The sequence below is a fragment of the Mauremys reevesii genome, linkage group 17 (assembly GCF_016161935.1).
Source record: "Mauremys reevesii isolate NIE-2019 linkage group 17, ASM1616193v1, whole genome shotgun sequence".
Classification (NCBI taxonomy): Eukaryota; Metazoa; Chordata; order Testudines; family Geoemydidae; genus Mauremys; species Mauremys reevesii.
This window is the reverse complement of record NC_052639.1, coordinates 28,370,615-28,394,356: the sequence shown is the minus strand read 5'-3', so window position 1 is coordinate 28,394,356 and position 23,742 is coordinate 28,370,615. Positions and strand designations below refer to the sequence as shown.

Here is a 23,742-nt window from a genome sequence, read left to right as displayed (position 1 = left end):
ACCATGGTACCCTGGGCAATTCCTGGTGGCACCCACCCCAAAGGCTGGCCCTGGCTATGGGCTTCAGAGGGAGTGAGCAGACCAGGCGGCCATGGAGAGGTCCAGCCCTGTTCTCCTCTCCGAGCTGCTAGCAATCAGAGGCCAGGGACATGCTTCCATGCTGATGACAGGTACTGCTCGATAACGATGCCACCAACCGAAGATTGATTTTCCTGTCTAGTGGTTCAGGTTCTGTAGTGTCTGCATCAGAGTGTTGCTCTTTGAGGACTTCTGACAACGTTTCACACCTCGTCCCTCTTGGATTTTGGAAGGCTCTTCAGATTCTTAAACTTTGGCTCGAGCGCTGTAGCTGTCTCTAGAAATCTCACGTTATACCTTCTTTGCGTTTTGTCAAATTTGCAGTGAAAGTGTTCTTAAAGTGAACAACATGTGCTGGGTCATCACCCAAGACTGCCATAAAATGAAATATATGGCAGAATGCGGATAGAACCATGGAGCAGGAGACATACAGTTCTTCATCAAGGTCTTCAGTCACAAATTAACACGTTATTTTTTTAACGAGCATTATCAGCATGGAAGCATGTCCTCTGGAATGGTGGTTGAAGTATGAAGGCATATGGATGTTAGCATATCTGGCACGTTAATACCTTGCAACGCTGGCTACAAAAGTGCCATGAGAGAGCCTGTTCTCACTTTTAGGTGACGTATATAAGACACGGGCAGCATTATCTGCAGTAAATGTAAACAAACTTGTTTGTCTCAGCGATTGGCTGAACCCAAAGTAGGACTGACTGGACTCTAAAGTTTTACATTGTTTTCTTTTTGAGTGCACTTATGCAACTAAAAAAAATCTACATATGCAAGTTGCACTTTAATGATAAAGAGATTGCACTATAGTACTTTATATTTTACAGTGTAAATATTTGTAATAAAACTATATATAGTCAGCACTGTACACTTTGTATTCTGTGTTGTAATTGTGTCAGCAACCTGCCCAGTTGCCTCGCTGCCAGGGGATGCAGACATTTCTATAAGGCACATAAAGGGGCTATTTGGTGTTGAAGCAAATGCGAGGAATGTGCATTTATGAGAGGGAATTTCCATCTCTTCAGTAGCTGTACATCAGGGCCCCAGTGGCCTAATGGATAAGGCATTGGCTTCTGAAGCCAGAGATTGTGGGTTCAAGTCCCATCTGGGGTGAAAATCTACTTTCTTCCTGTATATTGCAAGGAAACCTTGGCCTTTATATTAAACAAGGAAGCTGGGAGATGTTTGAGCACAAAGTCCTGGATCTTGGGAACAATCACCAAGGGATATTAGAAGGCTCAGTCTGGTGACCTAATGGATGCAACCACACCTCCCCATCCCAGGGTAGTCCCATCTGAGAACCAGGATCCATGGAGCAACATTCCCTCCTGCCCTGACAGGTGGGCTGTGCAGATGATGGTGGAGGGCAGCAGGAGAGGAGGTTGCACTAGTGCTGCCTGGGCTGTATCTGCACCAAAGATAAATGGAGGGGTCATGCAGCCTGTGCCTGAAACTCCACAAGTGCTATGTTCACTCCCAGAACAAGTCAAATCCTGCACCAAGGATGGTGAATTCCCATGTGAGCACACAGTGCCCCTGTCCACCACACATGCTGCACACACATCAACTGCACCAAAAGAGACACAAACTGCACACTGAGGAGACAGCTGGTTTGTTTCCAGGTTGCTTTTATTTCCAAAGGTACTGAAGTGTGGGGTCTCTTCTTTTTCCGTGGGCAGAAATGCAATGGAGGAGAATCTCACATCCCTTAGCTGCCAGGTGACAGTGGCAGGAAGAAAATGCACTGCAATGAAATTTAAAAAACATAAATAATTTAACAATGAGAAGTAATTAAATAAAAATAATCCAATGGACGCACATGCCGGTGGCTTGTTCCCAGCCCAGAGAGTGAGAAGCAGGGAGTGTGTGAAAGGCGGGTGGTTAAGTCTGAGGGAGCATATTCATAGTTTGTATAAGTTAAATTATAGCAGACCGCTACAAAATACTCCATTTGGTAACATCAGTACAGAATATAGAAATCTACAAGCAATACAGCCATACACAGTTAAGACAGGGTGTCCACTTAATACCAGAGTTCCCACAGCCAAATAGCTGGAAGTCCCTTCACAGTCACTGCTAAACAAAACAACCTTGTGCAGAGCCAAGAGCAGCCCTGCTGTGCCATTAGGAAGGCCTGCAGGAGACGCAGCAAATCCATCTAGATTCTGTGCTTCTGCTTAGTAGTTACCAAGTGTGATCAATGAAAGGGTAGGTGGGTAGCTCCCTTTTTTGGACACCCAGCCAGTAGCTATAAAATTCCTCTGAGGCCTTGTCTACACTATGACTTTAGGTCGAATTTAGCAGCGTTACTGCCATTTAACCCTAGACCCATGCACACGACAAAGCCCTTTTTTTCAACTTAAAGGGCTCTTTAAATCGATTTCTTTACTCCACCTCCGACGAGGGGATTAGCACTGAAATCAGCCTTGCTGGGTCAAATTTAGGTAGTGTGGACGCAATTCGATGGTATTGGCCTCCAGGAGCTATCCCAGAGTGCTCCATTGTGACCACTCTGGACAGCGTTTTCAACTCAGATGCACTGTCCAGGTAGACAGGAAAAGGGTCGCAAACTTTTAATTTCATTTCCTGTTTGGCCAGTGTGGCGTGCTGATCAGCACAGTTGACCATGCAGAGCTCATGCAGAGCTCATCAGCATGATGTGCACATTGCCAGGGCACATTGCCCGGCCTGTACTCTGTGAGAAGTCTATGACCATGTCTATGTCCTCATCACTCTTGTCACCGCACTGCTGTCACCTCCTTGCCTGTTTTCGCTTTTGCAGATTCTGGTTCTGCACTGAGAAAAGGCGTGAAACAATTGTCTGCCATTGCTCTGATGGAGGGAGGGCGACTGATGGCATGGCTTACAGGAAATTAAAATCAACAAAAGGGTGGCTTTGCATCAAGGAGAAACACAAACAACTTTGTCACACAGAATGGCCCTCTCAAGGATTGAACTCAAAACCCTGGGTTTAGCAGGCTGTTGATTTCACAAAACAAAACAGGTCAATTTCTTGTTTTGATTCATCTAGTTTTTACATCTTAGGCTGGTAGCAAACAGTACAGTACAACTGCTAGCCATTGTCATCTCCTGGTTGCTTGGCAGAAGATGGGAATGACCTGGCTGAGTCACTCCCATGTCTGTCCATGCGCCCCAACTGACCTCAGTGAGATCAGCTAAAAGCAAGAACTATTAACACAGAATTCTGTTCAAAGCCAGAGAAGTCTTTCAGCCTCCTTCCTCTTGCCGGTTTCTCTCCTTCCTTCTGTTCAAAGACAGTTCCCTGTACACTCCTAGTTTGCACAAACCCACCCACTGACCTGTGACTAACAATCTCTCGCTGCTAACTCTTCCAGGAAAACAGGCCAAAGAAAGTGTCTGCAAGCGCTGCACCGCAGCCCCAATACTCTTTCAGTTCCTTCCCACAGAAGTGTCACTCCAGACCAGTCCAGGGCCTTGCGGGGGCTGGTCTAACCACTGGCAGAGGCCGTGGGTTCCCAGGAATTGAAATTAGGGGTGTCTGAATTTACAGGGGTGTCAGGACCAATGAGATATATAAAAGAGATATGAATAAAGTAAATGTTTTGTTAGGATTATGCAAATTTAACATAAGAATAATGCAAGTTACACCAAAACACATAACAGGTCTAGATTTCTAAAAATATAATTTTTTTAAAAAGGATTTAATTTAAATTGACTTTTGAAAAGTAAGCCATCATGGTGAAAGAGGAAAGTCCTCTCATGGATCAGTAACTGGTTAAAAGATGGGAAACAAAGGGTAGGTATAAATTATCAGTTTTCAGAATGGAGAGAGATAAATAGTGGTATCCCTGAGGGGTCGGTACTGGGACCAGTGCTGTTCAACATATTCATAAATGATCTGGAAAAATGGGTAAACAGTGAGGTGGCAACATTTGCAGATGATACAAAACTATTCAAGATAGGTAAGTCCCAGGCAGACTGAGAAGAATTACAAAGGGATCTCATAAAACTGGGTGACTGGGCACCAAAATGGCAGATGAAATTTAATGTTGATAAATGCAAAGTAATGTACATTGGAAAACAATCTCAACTATACATACAAAATGAAGGAGTCTGAATTAGCTGTTAACACTCAAGAAAGATCTTGCAGTCATTGTGGATAGTTCTCTGAAAACATCCTCTCAGTGTGCAGCGGCAGTCAGTGATTCCCAACATTCTGTTTGCTTTTTAAAAAAGAACAGGAGCACTTGTGGCACCTTAGAGACTAAGGCTATGGTTACACTTGCACTTCAAAGTGCTGCCGCGCAGCGCTTGAAGCGCTAAGTGTAGTCAAAGCGCCAGTGCTGGGAGAGAGCTCTGCCAGCGCTGTCCATACTCCACCTCCCTGTGGGGAATAACGTACAGCGCTGGGAGCCGCGCTCCCAGCGCTGGGGCTTTGACCACACTGGCGCCTTGCAGCGCCGCAATTTGCAGTGCTGGAGAGGGTGTGTTTTCACACCCTGCTGCAGCGCTGCAAATTTGCAAGTGTAGCCATGCCCTAACAAATTTATTTGAGCATAGCCGCGGGCTACAGTCCACTTCATCGGATGTAGCCCATGAAAGCTTATGTTCTTTTTGCAGTACAGACTAACACGGCTGCTACTCTGAAACCTTCGCTTTTTTAAGAAAGGGGAGGCAGTGACCATGAGATGGTCGAGTTCAGGATCCTGACACAAGGAAGAAAGGAGAGCAGTAGAACAGAGACCCTGGACTTCAGAAAAGCAGACTTCAACTCCTCAGGAACTGATGGGCAAGGTCCCTGGGAGAATAACATGATGGGGAAAGGAGTCGAGGAAAGCTGGCTGTATTTTAAAGAAACCTTATTGAGGTTGCAGGAACAAACCATCCCGATGTGTAGGAAGAAAAGTAAATATGGCAGGCGACCAGCTTGGCTTAACAGTGAAATCCTTGCTCGTCTTAAACACAAAAACAGCTTACAAGAAGTGGAAGATTGGACAAATAACCAGGAGGAGTATAAAAGTATTGCTCAGGCATGCAGGAGTGAAATTAGGAAGGCCAAATCACACTTGGAGTTGCAGCTAGCCGGAGATGTTAGGAGTAACAAGAAGGGTTTCTTTAGGTATGTTAGCAACAAGAAGAAAGTCAAGGAAAGTGTGGGCCCCTTTGCTGAATGAAGGAGGGAACCTAATGACAGAGGATGTGGAGAAAGCTAGTGTACTCAATGCTTTTTGCCTCTGTCTTCACAGACAAGGTCAGCTCCCAGACAGCTGCACTCTGCAGCACGGTATGGGGAGGAGGTGACCAGCTCTCTGTGGAGAAAGAAGTAGTTCGGGACTATTTAGAAAAGCTGGACGAGCACAAGTCCATGGGGCCGGATGCACTGCATCCGAGGGTGATAAAGGAGTTGGCCGATGAGATTGCAGAGCCATTGGCCATTATCTTTGAAAAATCATGACGATTGGGGGAGGTCCCGGATGACTGGAAAAGAGCTAATGTAGTGCCCATCTTTAAAAAAAGGGAAGAAGGAAGATCCAGGGAACTACAGGCCAGTCAGTCTCACCTCAGTCCCTGGAAAAATCATGGAACAGGTCCTCAAGGAATCAAATCTGAACCACTTAAAGGAGGGGAAAGTGATCAGGAACAGTCAGCATGGATTCACCAAGGGCAAGTCATGCCTGACTAACCTAATTGCCTTCTATGATGAGATAACCGGCTCTGTGGATGAGGGGAAAGCAGTGGATGTGCTATTTCTGGACTTTAGCAAAGCTTTTGATACAGTCCCCCACAATGACTGGGAATTTTCAGCTTAGAAAAGAGACGACTAAGGGGAGATATGCTAAAAGTCTATAAAATCTTGACTGATGTGAAGAAAGTGAATAAAGTAAATGTTTTGTTAGGATAATGGAAATTTAACATAAGGAAAATGCAAGTTACACCAAAACACATAACAGATCTAGATTTCTAAAAATATATAATTTAAAAAAAGTATTTAATTTAAATTGACTTGAAAAGTAAGCCATCATGGGGTAAGAGGAAGATCCTCTCATGGATCAGTAACTGGTTAAAATATGGGAAACTAATGTTAGGAATAAATTTTCAGTTTTCAGATTGGAGAGAGATAAAAGTGGTATCCTTGTGGGCTCAGTACTGGGACCCTCAAGGGGTCCTATTCAACATATTCATCTGGAAAAATGGGTAAACAGTGAGGTGGCAAAATTTACAGATGATACAAAACTATTCAAGATAGTTAAGTCCCAGGCAGACTGCGAAGAGCTACAAAGGGATCCCATGAAACTGGGTGGCTGGGCAACAAAATGGCAAATTAAATTCAATGTTGATAAATGCAAAGTAATGCACATTGGAAAGCAATCTCAGCTATACATACAAAATGATGGCATCTGAATTAGCTGTTAACACTCAAGGAAGAGATCTTGGAGTCATTGTGGATAGTTCTCTGAAAACATCCACTCCACGTGCAGCAACAGTCACAAAAGCAAACAATGTTGGGAATCATTATGAAAGGGATAGATAATAAGACAGAAAATATCATATTGCCTCTATATAAATCTATGGTACGTGCTCACCCTGAATAGTGTGTGCAGATCTGGTCACCCATCCTCAAAAATATATATTGGAATTGGAAAAGGTACAGAGATGGGCAACTAAAATGATGAGGGGTATGAAACAGGAGGAGAGATTAAAGCGACTGGGAATTTTCAGCTTGAAAAGAGATGACTAATGGGGATATGATAGAGGTCTACAAAATCTTGACTGGTGCGAAGAAAGTGAATAAGGAAATTTTATTTAATCCTTCACATAACACAAGAACTAGCAGTCACCCAATGAAATTAATAGGCAGCAGATTTAAAAAACAAAAGGAAGTATTTCTTCACACAATATAAAGTCAACCCAGGGAACTCTTTGCCAGGGGATGCTGTGAAGACCAAAACTATAACAGGATTTTAAAAAGAACTAGATAAATTCCTGGAGAACAGGTCCATCTGTGGCTATTAGCCAGGATGAGAGGGATGCAACACCATGCTCTGAGTGTCCCTAGCCTGTTTGCCAGAAGCTGGGAATGGGCAACAGGGGATGGATCACTTGATGATTCCCTGTTCTGTTCAGTCCTCTGAAGCACCTGGCCTTGACCACTGTTGTAAGACAGGGCACTGGGCTATATGGACCATGGGTCTGACCCAGTATGACCATTCTTATGTAAAAATTAATTATAATAAAAATGTTTAGTACAGAAACTCCCCAACATAATGACCTCCCAAGATAGCAACAATGTGAGATAACAACCTTGGCAAATACTGCATTTTAAAAATCTTGGCCTACTGGGAAACATATTTATATAAGTTTCCATTCCCAGTCACAAATCTAGCATTCTGGAGCAAAGTGACTAAAATATAGTCCAACAAACAAATGTTTATTTAACGTGCCCTCACTTTTCCCTCCACTGCACTCCGCTCACTGGTGTTGTCCTTGGTCAGTGGAGACTCAGAGTTCAGAGGTGCTTTCACGTGAGTACACCTTCCAGGTGGGGGACAAAAAGGCAAAGTTTGCTCTGGCAACGGCTGTTCATTGTGCCACTGTTCACTCCACCACTCTGTTGCCAATGGCCCTGCACAGTCACCTTCTGCTGTCACCTACCACTGTGACCTCTGCGATTTGGTCTCTTGAGGTTCCACCAGCTCTCAGTGATTTCAACATTAACAAGTCACCGGGACCAGATGGCATTCACCCAAGAGTTCTGAAAGAACTCAAATGTGAAGTTATGGAACTATTAACTAAGGTTTGTAACCTGTCCTTTAAATCGGCTTCGTACCCGATGACTGGAAGTTAGCTAATGTAACGCCAATATTTAAAAAGGGCTCTAGGGGTGATCCTGGCAATTACAGACCGGTAAGTCTAACGTCGGTACCGGGCAAATTAGTTGAAACAATAGTAAAGAATAAAATTGTCAGACACATAGAAAAACATAAACTCTTGAGCAATAGTCAACATGGTTTCTGTAAAGGGAAATCGTGTCTTACTAATCTATTAGAGTTCTTTGAAGGGGTCAACAAACATGTGGACAAGGGGGATCCGGTGGACATAGTGTACTTAGATTTCCAGAAAGCCTTTGACAAGGTCCCTCACCAAAGGCTCTTACGTAAATTAAGCTGTCATGGTATAAAAGGAAAGGTCCTTTCATGGATTGAGAACTGGTTAAAGGACAGGGAACAAAGGGTAGGAATTAATGGTAAATTCTCAGAATGGAGAGGGGTAACTAGTGGTGTTCCCCAAGGGTCAGTCCTGGGACCAATCCTATTCAATTTATTCATAAATGATCTGGAGAAAGGGGTAAACAGTGAGGTGGCAAAGTTTGCAGATGATACTAAACTACTCAAGATAGTTAAGACTAAAGCAGATTGTGAAGAACTTCAAAAAGATCTCACAAAACTAAGTGATTGGGCAACAAAATGGCAAATGAAATTTAATGTGGATAAATGTAAAGTAATGCACATTGGAAAAAATAACCCCAACTATACATACAACATGATGGGGGCTAATTTAGCTACAACGAGTCAGGAAAAAGATCTTGGAGTTATCGTGGATAGTTCTCTGAAGATGTCCACGCAGTGTGCAGAGGCGGTCAAAAAAGCAAACAGGATGTTAGGAATCATTAAAAAGGGGATAGAGAATAAGACTGAGAATATATTATTGCCCTTATATAAATCCATGGTACGCCCACACCTCGAATACTGTGTACAGATGTGGTCTCTTCACCTCAAAAAAGATATTCTAGCACTAGAAAAGGTTCAGAAAAGAGCAACTAAAATGATTAGGGGTTTAGAGAGGGTCCCATATGAGGAAAGATTAAAGAGGCTAGGACTCTTCAGTTTGGAAAAGAGAAGACTAAGGGGGGACATGATAGAGGTATATAAAATCATGAGTGATGTTGAGAAAGTGGATAAGGAAAAGTTATTTACTTATTCCCATAATACAAGAACTAGGGGTCACCAAATGAAATTAATAGGCAGCAGGTTTAAAACAAATAAAAGGAAGTTCTTCTTCACGCAGCGCACAGTCAACTTGTAGAACTCCTTACCTGAGGAGGTTGTGAAGGCTAGGACTATAACAATGTTTAAAAGGGGACTGGATAAATTCATGGTGACTAAGTCCATAAATGGCTATTAGCCAGGATGGGTAAGAATGGTGTCCCTAGCCTCTGTTCGTCAGAGGATGGAGATGGATGGCAGGAGAGAGATCACTTGATCATTGCCTGTTAGATTCACTCTCTCAGGGGCACCTGGCATTGGCCACTGTCGGTAGACAGATACTGGGCTAGATGGACCTTTGGTCTGACCTGGTACGGCCTTTCTTATGTTCTTATGTTATGTAACCCCAGCCAAAATCTATCACTTGGACAACACAGCTCTGATTGCTGGATCCCTAGGTAGATTAGGTGTGAATGTAAATATAATCTGGCTCTGAAGCCTTAGCCCCCAGCTCATCACTAGCTGTCGGGAGAACTCATTTAGACTTTGCTTACAAATCATCATTTGAAATTATTAGGTTGGCCAACATCACCGAAATGAATGCACTGACATCATAAAAAACAGCTGTATAAGGAAGCAAGGAAGCTAGTCTATGTTCATACTTTTCAAATCTATTATACTTTTTCAGATACACATATTTTATCATACACTGTATAAGCTTTTAAAGTGTGTATTAATGTTTCGGTTTAAATTCAGATTTCCAAACAGTCACTAAATTGGTATGTAACTAGCTCACAAAACTGGGGGGGGGGGGGGAATTCAGGGGGGGGTGTAAGGAAATCACTGGCCAGAGGTGAAAGTAAGCAGGTACGGGCCGGTACGGAGGACCAGTAAGGAAAGGAGGCTGGCTGAGGGAGGGAGAAGCCTGCCCCCTGCATAAGAATAGTTTAAACTCAGCTGTTCCCTGAGCTGTTCAGCCCCGGGTTAGGAGCGCTTTCTGGCATTCTTGTTAATTTCACTCACAGTAGCTTGGGGGAGGGAGGAGAGTGTGTTTGACCATGGCAGGAGCAGTCCTCTTCTGCCACCGGGATGAGGGAATCTCTCCAATACTAATATACACAACAAATACAAGCATTTTGCTGCACATCTTAAATCCAGAGATAATAAAATCAGGTGTAAGGTGAAAATTCACTGTACTGTCCTGTCCTGTCCTCTCCCTCTCCCTCTCCTGCAGACAAAGCTCTGCATTCCTCCCCCGCCCCCGACAGCAGGGGCTCTGCTCAGTGCCAGACAGGAAGAAAGCATGGAGCCTAGTGTCTCCAGCCTCGCTGGAGGAGGAGGGAAGACACAGAGAAAATGTGACAGTGAGTTTTCACTTTTTCAGGCTTATTCCAATAGTAAAGTTTTATTACAGACAGTACTGATAGTAGTAATAGTAGTTTTATTTTCTCTATCTATGTCATGCAATGGGAGGGATCCATGAAGTATGTAGGAGAGGTGGGTTGCTTGCGATTGGACTATATGGGTAAGAAATATAAATTACTTTCACCCCTGCCCAAACCCCAGGACTCCCAGCCACCTCTGCAGCTGTTAGCTCCAGGGGTGATTTAAAGGGCCTGGCTCCTAGCTTCAGCCAAATCTGCAAGCCCTTTAAATCCTAATTTAAAAGCCCCAGAATTTAAAGGCCCCACCTCTTCCAATAGAGGCCGCACCTCCTCCGGTTGAGGAACCATCCCCTCCACTGGACTCTGGAGTACTGCCAAGTCCTTTAAGTCACTTTTATCCCTGATCACTGCACACATATGCTATACCATACTCTGAGCTGATTCCTGACTTGTATGCTCAATACAGCCTTACTGATCTGTGGTGCAGTGGGTCAGTATGTTTGTTAACGGAAAGGATGGTGGTTCAAGCCCCTGCAGGGACAGTAGTAAGCCTGTGCTACTTCCTTGCTCCCTGAGGCCTGCTGGGAGCCTCAAAGGCCCCATTTTGCTTCCTCTTGGCCTCAGTGCTTTCAGCTGGTGGCCCGAAGAGCGGGCTGGATGCCATTCAGAAACCCATCTCCCAGCAGCCGTGCCGGAGGCTCAGGCTTAATCCTCAAGGCCAAGCCCATAAACTTTCAGCCGGGAACATTTCGCTCCCCTCCTGCCTCCACCCAAGCGGCAAGGGAGAAGCGGACGAGACACGCTGGCTTGAAGACGCCTCCCTCCCACTTCCCTGTAGGCTGTGCAAAGCTCTTGGCCTGCTTCATGCCTCGTCAGGAAAGTGCGGCCATGTGGCCCAAGCCTGAGTCACGTCCGCAGCCTGGCCCACCCCGGCTGACGGCGCGCAGAGCCACGTGCAAGGAGCAGATAAACAATCTCCAAGGAAAAGAGCTGGAATTTTTCATCTTATTTTCACCTAGTCCTTACTAAGGAAACTAGCAAACAATTGCCCTTTGTAAAGAAACACTGCACCGTACTACAGTACAAACCCAAATGAGCACAGCAGGAGGCTATCCCGGCTATCCACATCTGGCCCTGTTTCATTACAAACTTCCTTTCTGTAATGATGTTCTGGTAATAAGGGGGCAATCAGTTGTCAAAGGTAGCTCTTGCCATGGTAGCCAGGTTGCTAGTCATTCTCCCCAAGTGTAAGAACATAAGAACGGCCGTACCGGGTCAGACCAAAGGTCCATCTAGCCCAGTATCTGTCTACCGACAGTGGCCAATGCCAGGTGCCCCAGAGGGAGTGAACCTAACAGGCAATGATCAAGTGATCTTCCTCCTGCCATCCATCTCCATCCTCTGACAAACAGAGGCTAGGGACACCATTCTTAACCATCCTGGCTAATAGCCATTTATGGACTTAGCCACCATGAATTTATCCAGTTCCAATTTAAACATTGTTATAGTCCTAGCCTTCACAACCTCCTCAGGTAAGGAGTTCCACAAGTTGACTGTACGCTGCGTGAAGAAGAACTTCCTTTTATTTGTTTTAAACCTGCTGCCTATTAATTTCATTTGGTGACCCCTAGTTCTTGTATTATGGGAATAAGTAAATAACTTCTCCTTATCCACTTTCTCAACATCACTCATGATTTTATATACCTCTATCATATCCCCCCTTAGTCTCCTCTTTTCCAAGCTGAAGAGTCCTAGCCTCTTTAATCTTTCCTCGTATGAGACCTTCTCCAAACGCCTAATCATTTTAGTTGCCCTTTTCTGAACCTTTCACGGAAACTGATGGACTACAAGCCGTCAGGAACAGTATCCCCAATAATGTCATGGCAAACCTGGTGGCTGAACTTCGTGACTTTGTCCTCACCCACAACTAGTTCACATTTGGGGACAATATATACCTTCAAGTCAGCAGCACTGCTATGGGTACCCGCATGGCCCCACAGTATGCCAACATCTTTATGGCTAACTTAGAGCAATGCTTCCTCAGCTCTCGTCCCCTAACGCCTCTACTCTACTTGTGCTACATTGATGACATCTTCATCATCTGGACCCATAGAAAAGAAGCCCTTGAGGAATTCCACCATGATTTCAACTATTTCCATCCCACCATCAACCTCAGCCTCGACCAATCCACACAAGAGATCCACTTCCTGGACACTACAGTGCTAATAAGCAATGGTCACATAAACTCCACCCTATACCGGAAACCTACTGACCACTATACTTACCTACATGCCTCCAGCTTTCATCCAGGACACACCACACAATCCACTGTCTACAGCTAAGCTCCAATCCCTCAAACAGAGACAAACACCTACAAGCATAGGCGCCGACTCCGTGGGCTCTGGGGCTGGAGCAGCCATGAGGAAAAATTGATAGGTGCTCTGCACCCACCAGCAGCGCCCTGCCCCGTCCCCACATCCCAGCTCACCTCCACTTCTGCTCTGCCTCCTCCCCAGAGCATGCCTCCACGTCCTGCTTCTCCCCACTCCCTTCCAGTGCTTGCGCCATGAAATAGCTGTTTCACGCGGCAAGCGCTGGGAGGGAGCGGGGAGGAGGAGGAATGCGGCGTGCTTTGGGAAGAGGCAGGGCTGGAGCGGGGATTTCATAGAATCATAGAATCATAGAATTCAAGATCAGAAGGGACCATTATGATCATCTAGTCTGACCTCCTGCAAGATGCAGGCCACATAAGCCGATCCACCCACTCCTTAGCAAGTGACCCCTGCCCCATGCTTCGGAGGAAGGCGAAAAACCTCCAGGGCCATTGCCAATCTTCCCTGGAGGAAAATTCCTTCCCGACCCCAAATATGGCGGTCAGCTGAACCCCGAGCATGCGGGCAAGACTCTCCAGCCAAACCCTCTGGAAAAGGTTATATCATACCCTTGACCCATTGTACTATTTACCAGTGTGGCACTTAATTGACCTATTGACTAAGCCCGTTATCCTATCATACCATCCCCTCCATAAACTTATCTAGCTTAATCTTAAAGTCATGGAGGTCCTTCGCCCCCACTGTTTCCTTCGGCAGGCTGTTCCAGTATTGCACTCCCCTGATGGTTAGAAACCTTCGTCTAATTTCAAGCCTGAATTTCCTGACTGACAATTTATATCCGTTTGTCCTCGTGTCCACATTAGCACTGAGCTGAAATAATTCCTCTCCTTCCCTGGTATTTATCCCTCTGATATATTTAAAGAGTGCAATCATATCTCCTCTTATCCTTCTTTTGGTTAAGGAAAACAAACCGAGCTCCTCAAGTCTCCTTTCATACGAAAGGCCTTCCATTCCTCGGATCATTCTAGTGGCCCTTCTTTGTACCCGTTCTAGTTTGAATTCATCCTTCTTAAACATGGGAGACCAAAACTGCACACAATACTCCAAATGAGGTCTCACCAACGCCTTATATAACGGGACTAGCACCTCCTTATCCCTACTAGAAATACCTCGCCTAATGCAACCCAAGACCGCATTAGCTTTTTTAATGGCCACATCACATTGCCTACTCATAGTCATCCTACGATCAACCAGGACCCCTAGGTCCTTCTCCTCCTCCGTTACTTCCAACTGGTGCGTCCCCAGCTTATAACTAAAGTTCTTGTTAGACATCCCTAAATGCATAACCTTACACTTCTCACTATTGAATTTCATCCTGTTACTAATACTCCAGTTTACAAGGTCATCTAAATCTCCCTGAGAATATCCCGATCCTCTTCCGAATTGGCAATACCCCCAACTTGGATTTGGGAGGGGTCCAATGGGGCGGGGCTGGGGGCAGGGGTTGGGAGGTGCAAGCAACAAAAATTGGTGCTGTGCCTACAAGATCTCCATCAAGCATTCTTAAAACTACAATACCCACCTGCTGAAGTGACAAAAATGGATTGACAGATCCAGAAGAGTACCCTGAAGTCACCTACCACAGGACAGGCCCAACAAAGAAAATAACAGAACACCACTAGCCGTCACCTTCAGCCCCCAACTAAAACCTCTTCAGCGCATCATCAAGGATCTACAACCTATCCTGAAGGATGATCCCTCACTCTCACAGACCTTGGGAGACAGGACAGTCCTCGCTTACAGACAGCCCCCCAACCTGAAGCAAGCACACACCATACAACATAAACACTAACCCAGGAACCTATCCTTGCAACAAAGCCCGATGCCAGCTCTGTCCACATATACATTCAAGTGACACCATCATAGGACCTAATCACATCAGACACGCCATCAGGGGCTCGTACACCTGCACATCTACCAAGGTGATATATGCCATCATGTGCCAGCAATGCCCCTCTGCCATATACATTGGCCAACCCAGACAGTCTCTACAGAAAAGAATAAAAGGACACAAATCAAACGTCAAGAATTATATTATAAGAATTAAAACCAGTCGGAGAAAACTTCAACCTCCCTGGACACTCGATTACAGACCTAAAAGTCGCAATTCTTCAACAAAATAACTTTTCCAAAAAAATTTCCCCATGCTAATTTTTCCCCTAGTGTTACTCACACCTTCTTGTCAACTGTTTGCTATCCCGATTATCATTACAAAAAGTTTTTTTTTTCTCCTGCTGATAATATCCCACCTTAATTGATTAATCTTGTTAGAGTTGGTATGGCAACTCCCATTTTTTCATGTTCTTTGTATATATATTTTCCTACTGTATTTTCCACTGCATGCATCTGATGAAGTGGGTTTTAGCCCACGAAAGCTTATGCCCAAATAAATTTGTTAGTCTCTAAGGTGACACAAGTACTCCTCATTCTATAAACTACAATAGGGCCAGCATTTCATCCCATGATATCAAAACTCATCTTAGTAAAAGTATCAATGAATCAGTTTGCAGGATTTATATCAAGCATCCTAAAGTAGTTTACATATTGCTCTAATTAAGAGATCATCTCTCTGCTGGAGAATGTTATCTTAGGATAATGGTCTCCCGCTGCCGAAGCATTTATGGAAAAAATGTTGACGTGTGATATTTATTTTCAAAACCTAAGGCATTGATCCTCTCTCAATGTTCTGTTACGATGACTTTGTTTCTGTTCAAATTATCAGAATATATATCTAATAATTTTCTCAGCTGAATGTTGAAGCAGTAAAGTAACAGATGTTTCCCAAACAGTTATTGACCTGAAGCATCGTGATTCGTTTAGAACAACTTATTGTTTGATTCAGCCAGTCAGATCAGTTCAGTTTATCCATAAAAACACATGCAGAGAAAGTTGACAATGGTGATGGGGAGAGGGTGGGTGAGAGGGGCTGAGCTGTTGTCTTAAATACTCTTTATGCATCTGATTAATTAGCACAGATTTAATTTAATATACATCTGGTTTAAAATTGGAAGAACTTTACTACTTACTCTCTACTTTCTCTTCATGTAAATTCAAGCATTGCACTATGCAAACTTGGGACAGCTATAATGTTTTGTTTGTTTGTTTGTTTTCTCAAAATATCAAATCAATATAAATTGTGTTACTTAAAAACATTGCTGTCATTTAAAAAATAAAAACATCAGGCCTGATCCAAATAGAACATGAAAAGCCCACTCAGCCATTCCTGACCGATGAGTGAGAAGTTTTCCAGGCTGAGTGTGAGGACTTAAAGCAACAATTTCTGCAGAATTTAAGATTATATTTTAAAAATATCTTTAACTCTTGTGTATGTAAAGAACCTTCAATCTGTGACCTAAATGTAAAATGATATTGTCCTGAGTCTGCAGGCAGCTCCAGTGCCTCAGCTTCTGCTGCTTACAAATTTGCCAGGAAAAGGAAATTAAGAAGATTGGTCAGCCTCATAGTTCCTATTCAGAACATTGTGGACAACAGTGTAACATTTAGATTTCATGCTGCTGCTGGGGAAAGCTATGAGAGGCCTCAAAAGCAGGCACTAGAGTTCTGAAAAGGAGGAAGACTGAAGAGGAGAGGCTGGGGAAGAGACATCTTTTCCACCATCCTCTTCATAACAGCCAAGGCGTCTGGGAGAGTGAAAGAATATTGGAAACCCCCTCACACAGCAAACAGCAGGTATTGCAGGAGGAGAAGAGACAGCTCCTTTTTCCTTCCAGCAGCTATAGGAGGGCAATGTTTTAAACATTTCAGACACCTAACACTTAAAGAACCTGAATCTCTAAACAGGACTCAGGGAGGGCATTCTGATAAAAATCCCAGCACCTTCCCTCTTCTGACATTTGGGGAAGAGGAGTTCTCTGGGCTTCTCCCCTGGGCATCGCCCTGATCCCACCCTCCTATATTTCATATTTACTGCTGATTGATAGATTTAACCCTCCAGTTAGTTTAGTGGCTTTAGCTGGTTTTGTCAAGCTCTGTTATTGTCTCTAATTACTCCATCAGCACAGGGAAAATACAATGAATCAGCCTGGCTGATTCTCCTCTGTGTGTCTTTAAAAATACAGTGAATTTAAAAGACACTATTATTGTTTATTTTTTGTTTGCACAGGTTCCATTCTGGGAGCTATGTATACAAGTCATTGTTAAACCCCAGGAACATCTGAGTTCAACTCCTTTAAAATAATGTTTGAACTATAAAGAAAATTAAACAGCGATTTCTTTTGAAATGTCAAGCTATTTTGCCCTTTTTCTAAAAAAATTCTCCGTGTCAACTAAGTCCTTGGATTGTTTGAAAACAAAATGTATTTTTGCATGGGGAAAATTTTATGTTCAATACCCACATGAGTAACTCATGGGTGCTGGGAATCCTTGCAAGGGGGGACACAAGGAATCACTGTCCCTCCTCAGTATGCAAAATGGGAAAAGATCAATGGCTGGAGTAGCTTCCACTGCTCTAATACCCTATTAAAGTCAATGATTTAGGTACATAACTATAGGCACTCAAGTATGGAAATTTTGGCCTATGTGACTTGACCAGGGCCACAGTGGGAGCCAGTGTCAACGCTAGGATTAGTCCCTTGTTTTCATCCCTGAGCCCACTACATACCATGTTGCCTCTTCTATTTGTCTGCCCCTTTTTGTGGTCAAACATCATGCTGGATGCTCAGCAGAAGAACTTGTGATGGTCCTAGTGTATCAACGGTAGCCTGAGTGGTGCTGCCCACTCCAGCTGCAAAATGATCTGGGGCCTTCCCAAAAATCAAAGAGCTTCTGGCTGTGATTTGTCAGTCCTCAAAGGCCAGCCAGGTGACTGTAAATAACTCACAATCATTAGGAAAAATCAGTGTCAAGATTCCAACTCTAGCAGTCAGACAACATTGGTTCAATTTACAAGAGATTACTTTTTATATTCCTTGGTTCCCCAAATCAGGAAGGGCCTGTGACCACAGGTCCTGCAGGGTACAAAGGGCAGGTCTACATCCCTTTCTCTTTGTGCATAGTCCTGCCTGCTACCTTTTCAGTTTCAGTTCTGCTACCACAGTACTGATCAGCACATTCTTCAGTAGCATAGGGAAGGGCAGGCACCATCACACAAGGACTATTACACAGAGACCTGCCAAATGCACACAGCAAACAAATGAAAACAAGAGATGAAAATGTTATTTTTCATTAATCCCTTTCAGTGACAGCAACCTCCGTGGCTAATTGTAACAATAGTAGATGCAGCATTTTCTGATTGAAATGATTTTCAAGTTGCGGGTGCCCCTTTATGAACAGTAATTGCCTACATCTGTGACACAAGTACTTTTCAATTCCATTAAACCTGGGGTTTTGCTCAATTACACACGATATCTTGGAATTTTTCTGGCATATTCATCATCACATACATCACCTACAAGACTCCTGCCATAACAAGGGGTTCTTTATAGGGGTTTGAAATTATTAAAGTGACCCAGCACTTTTCAATTGTAACAGCTCAGGACAAAGTAGATCTCCCTGATCCCACTTATGTAGCTATTTAAATGTAACCTAGTTTTAAGGTGGCCTAACTTACTGATATTTTGACACGTTTTCAAAAAGTGGCCTCTATTTAAATCCATGCAAATATCTGTATGCACACTTTCTGAGCACTGCGAGTCTGAATCTATCACCTGTGCATGCATCTGCTGTTACCTGAAACATGCACATGCTGCTATTTGCATGAAAACTTCTACACGCCTGAATAGAGGAGGATCCTTTGAAAATGTGGCCTTTTAATTATATTTCATACTCCACAAGAGTAGCCTAAAAACAACAACGGGATATAATAAGGCCCTGGCATCAAATGAATAAGGAACAATATAAAAAAATCAGCAGCACTTTATAAAGAGGACAGGAACAAAATATACAGTAACCATAAAACCAACAGATAAAACAAAACCCAGATTTCCCCAGGTGCAATCTAACAGGACAATTTTGCATTCATAACTCTAGCAATACTCATCTATTTCAGCATGTAATGATCCTGTTTAAAGTATTCAGGAGACAATAAACTCTGGCCCCAGTGCTTGCACATGTTCACTTTGTTGAGTGTGGCTCACATATCTGGACCTCCCAGCTGTTAACAGCTTCACCAACCACCCCTCTGTCTTTGCTTCTGTGTATGTCACTTCATTCTGGCTCTGCAAGGTGTCTGAAGTCCCAAATGCCACTTGTCCTTCTGTAAACCTATCCCAGCTGTATCCCTCCTCCAACTGCCTCCTTTGGGGTTCAATTCTACACCATTGAAATCAATGGAATTTTTTCCATTGACTTCAATTAGAGCAAGATCGGGCCCTCCAGCAATTTCCACCCAGTTCTTTCTATTATGATTTGTACCAATCAGGGTTCGGGGCCTCATTGTTCTAGGCACTGTCTAACAAAACAATGACCCCGTGCCCCAAATATTCTGCAGCATCATCCAAAAGATGCCAGAAATGCAGTCCAGTGAATTACCTTGATAACCTCTGGTGTAATCTTTCTTAATATCTGTGGTTTCTAATTCTATCAATTACTAGACAATTAAATTAAGGGGGTTAAGTTACTCAGTGGTTTCTGAGAGCAACTGTTTTGAAAATCCAGTTAAAAATGTATTTTAAAGGTAAATAAATGCATAATCTTTGCCTGAAACACAAGAAATATGGATTTTTTTAAAATGTGTGCTACCATCTCCAAGCCTCATCCTCTCTCCAGTGAAATCCCTCTTCAAATGCCTGCACTTTTTCATTTCCACCCATGCCCTTTCCCTTTTTGCCTTTACAGAGCTATTAAATTTGTTAGTTTCTAAGGTGCCACAAGTACTCCTCATTCTTTATGCTTAATGATGTACTTCTAATAAAGAATTTAATTCTAATTTTTGCCTAGAGTGACTCTGACTTTCAAATTATATTTAAATATAGGAACTTATGGAATGGTTTAGGAATAAAAATAAATTAACATGTACAGAAATATGAAATAGAAAAACAAATAGGACAATTTCACTGCTCTACATGGGAAAAACCCACACAGAGCTTATTTCATCTTGTGAATTTTTCTGCAGACTAAGCTAAGGGGGGGAAAGAAAGAGTTTCTCTAATTGTTTTAAACCATGGATGAAAAGAACCTAACATGATCACCCTTGATTAACATGCTTATTATATAATATATAAACAGGGAAACCAGGGAGACAACCCTGGGCCACGAAAATAAATAAGGAAGCTTTCATGAGAATCAAAACAAAGCATCATTCTGAGTCTGTAAACAACTGAGCCCGCTGATCCTAAAACTCGTATTATAGGTAGACATGTACCTCTTTCTCTCTATTTGAAATAGTTAGATAACATCCTTAATGTTTTATTATTCTTCATGTCTCCACATTAATCCTTTTATATTGATAGTTCCCAATGTATCCTCTGCCAAGAAATGGACTTTGTGCAGAAAAAAATCCATTTTCTAGTGCCAAAGATATTGATAATTAACATTTATGTCATGAAACTTGTAATACCAGTTTGCTAAAATAAAGCTAAGCTTTTTATTATTATTTTAGAGTTTAATTTAGTCATCCAAGGTTACTCAGCTTCATGTTTATAAATTATACAGGGCAGGGACTTAACTCCTCTTGATCGACCTGTTTTGGAATTATGACTGTACAAGTAAGGAGGTTCATAACCTTGTTTGAATATCTGATCCGGCCTTGAAAGAAGGTGATTTATGGGATCGACAAACCCTCATCATTTCAAGAATCGGCATCTGAGAACAAGATTTTCCTCTATAACACAAAGAGCAGAGCAAATCAGTTAAGTCTCTACTAGAAGCTACAACTTTGTTTATGTAAGAGTCATACAAGGTTACAAGGTCTGAGAATAGTCTGCTACTAAGAGTATGGATTTTAGAACAAATAAATAGCTACATACTGCATAAAAATTTGGAAGTTTTGAAACTACTTCTCTGATAATTCAGCACTAGCCATGCTACAGCATGTTCTAATTTACCATTTGGTATATGCTTTTGAAAATACTGAAAGTACATGCCAGTGGTCAACTAAATCATAGAAAATTCAAGCCCTATTTTACATGATGGGTGAGACATTGAAAACTGCATGACTTAGAAATGCCAGTCCCATTAAAAGTTAATGAGACTTATGTTCCTAAATCACTTACTCTCTTTTGAAAATCTCACCCATTTTCATTTCCAGGGCTACTGCTGCCAATCACCAATATTTTTAAGATAATACATTTTTTGTAATTATCTGGCATAATAAAAGCACCAAAATTGTTTCCTGGAGAAAAACAAATCCAGAAACCCTAAAATACTGCAGCACTTCTGTTTCACTTTCTGTACCAATGATGAGAGGATTCTGTGAAGACAGACTTTTTTTTTACAGGATCTGAAAAATTTCTATAGTAATCAAACATATATGCCCATATTAAGCACCATAGACTGCCAAATTCCAGAGAAACAGAAAACACTCCATACTTGTGCATGGAATCACTTTTATGTGTTATTTCAAATGCCCTTCCTAAAGTTCTTATGGTGATCTGTGGAGGGAGGGGAGAAGAATTCTGAAGATAAAAGTAAATTCCAGTGCCATTTCTATGATTGTGGAACCATGGGAAGCCAGGGGCACTGAATTTATCACAGTATTTACATTACTGTTACAAATCCAAATGTTTCACCTATTTTCTAGGAATACTTCACCTTGGTTAAAAAGAACCAAGCAAAATCACGGTGCAACGGTAATACAAATAGGGCATTACCGATGCACCCAAACTTGTAGATTGTGCAAGGAATATCAGGTTGCCACCTGTATAAGTGCAGGTAACTGTGCAAAAAGGGGCTAAAACTGTTTTTCTTTAATAATTGTATTCTCTGCCATGCATTGTCAGGGATTGAAGAAAGCACATGCCCAGCTTTCATTATCTGAAGATAACCTTCCAAATGTAAACCAGTGCAGACCTGTCTTCCTGTGTCTCCAAACTGGCAGTTCCAGAGCTTCTATTCCGCCTCACAATGCTGCCAAGCACTAGCAGCTTTGGTCAGTTTCACTGCTGTTATTCAGAACCCCAGGGGTGACGGTAAAACTGAGAAAAATGGTGCCACTTTCAGGAAAACTAAGTTCAAGCAGAATCAGGCACTGGAGCTATTCATAGAGAAGCTCAATCCCCGCTTCCCTCCTCCCGTGGAGTAGGAGGAGGGAGGGGATTTCTCCCTTTGGGTCTTGAAAAAACAAGAGTGTAAAACAGGGTGCTGGGCTATGGGGGAGATCTGTGTGTGTCAGGGCACTGCGGGTCTGTGTGGGGCATTGTGCAGTTATGGTGTGGGGCTGTGGGGAAGGGCACTGGGAGGGAGGAAGGAAGGGAGGGGAAATCTGTGTGTATTGGGAAACTAGAGAGTGGGGGTTTCTGTGTGGGGTGCTGGGCAGCTGTGGTGGGGCTGTGGGCAGGGGTGTGCTGGGCGAGGTGTGTGTGCACAGCACTGTGCATTTGTGGTGGAAGAGTTGTAGGGGGGTGCTGGGCAGGGGAGCTCTGTGGCACAGCATGGGCGCACCCCAATAGGAAAGGGCACGCTGGTAGCACACGGCCAGGCGGACCAGTGTGCCTCTGGCTCCCAACGGGGCTGCGCACCTGTGTCTGTCTGTCTCCCCCCCAGCTCCACCAACGTGGCCTGATAGTTCACGCTTGCGATCTGGTCACCCTCCCGCTCCCTCCATCCTTCACTCCCTCCTCTGCGTCCCCTGTCCTCTGTCCTCTGTCCTGTCCCTGTCTCCATCCGTCCCTGCCCCTTCGTCCTCCGTCCCCTCCGTCCGTCCCTGCATCCCTGTCCTCTGTCCTCTGTCCATCCGTCTCCATCCGTCCCTGCCCCTTCGTCCCCTCCGTCCCGTCCCTGCATCCCCCAGCCCCTGTCCTCCGTCCTGTCCCCTGTCCTCCCTCCGTCCCGTCCCCCGTCCCTCCCCCCCGCCCCGCCAGCTGCTTTGTTTGCGTCACGGCCCATCCCTTCCCCCCTTCCCTCCCTCACGTGTGCGGAGAACGTTTGTTTTGGTGGTTGCCGCGGTGACGGTGGGCGGAACCCGGGTGACCACGCTGGTTGGGCGGGGGCAGAGGGCGGTGACGTCACAAGTGGGGCGGCCCGGTCACGCGGCGTGACAGTTCCCAACGGACAGTGTCAGCGCTCTGGGCGCGAGCCCCGCCCGCGAGGACACCCCCCCTCCACCCCTCGCGCACCAGCTCGCAGCAGCAGCGGCTCCCCCCGGCAGCGGCGCGAGCAGGGAATCCCCGGGAGCCGCCCCCTCCTGCTGCCTCAATGCTGCTGCTGCTGCCCGGCGGCGGGACCGCGGCTGGCCCCGCCCCCCTGCTCCGGAGGGGCCCGTCCGAGCTGTAATTAAAGGGTTTTTGTCTGGCAACTTTTTCATATTTTTGGTGCAACGTTTTACCCCCTTGAGCCTCTCCCCAGCTGGACTCTCCGCCGGGCTCCCAGCCCGAGCAGCCCCTGACACTTCCATGGGGTGGGGGGGGGTGTCCCCCGCTCCCGTGGCACTTGATGGGTCTCGGTGGCACAGCAGCGTGGATCCGGGTCCCGAGCAGCGGCTGCGTTACAGGGCTGTCTGGTTCTCTCCCCCGTGCTGTCTGCAGGCAGCCACCCGGCCAATTGGACACGGCTCTCAGCGGCACGCTGCTGCCCTCCCTGGCGATCCTCGCGGCGGGCAGGGAGAAAGCCCTGAGGCAGGCAGGTGTCAGCAATGCGAGTATCCCTCCCCACCCTGCACAGCCTGCCCGGTGCTCCGCGGTGCCCGGTGCTGGATCGCAGCGCAGGGGAGCTGCTGGCCCCACCTGGCGAGTGTGACCGGGGCTGAGCTGGGCTGCAAATGAACGGGAGGGGACGGACGGAGACAGGGACGGGACA

At 44.6% G+C, this 23,742-nt stretch overlaps 1 non-coding gene across 1 annotated transcript; it reads left to right on the top strand.

The window, feature by feature from the left end:
* The first annotated feature begins 1,127 nt into the window (after positions 1-1,127).
* TRNAQ-CUG lies at positions 1,128-1,200 on the top strand. Its single transcript has one exon. It is a non-coding gene; the product is annotated as a tRNA-Gln (tRNA).
* The last annotated feature ends 22,542 nt before the right edge of the window (positions 1,201-23,742 follow it).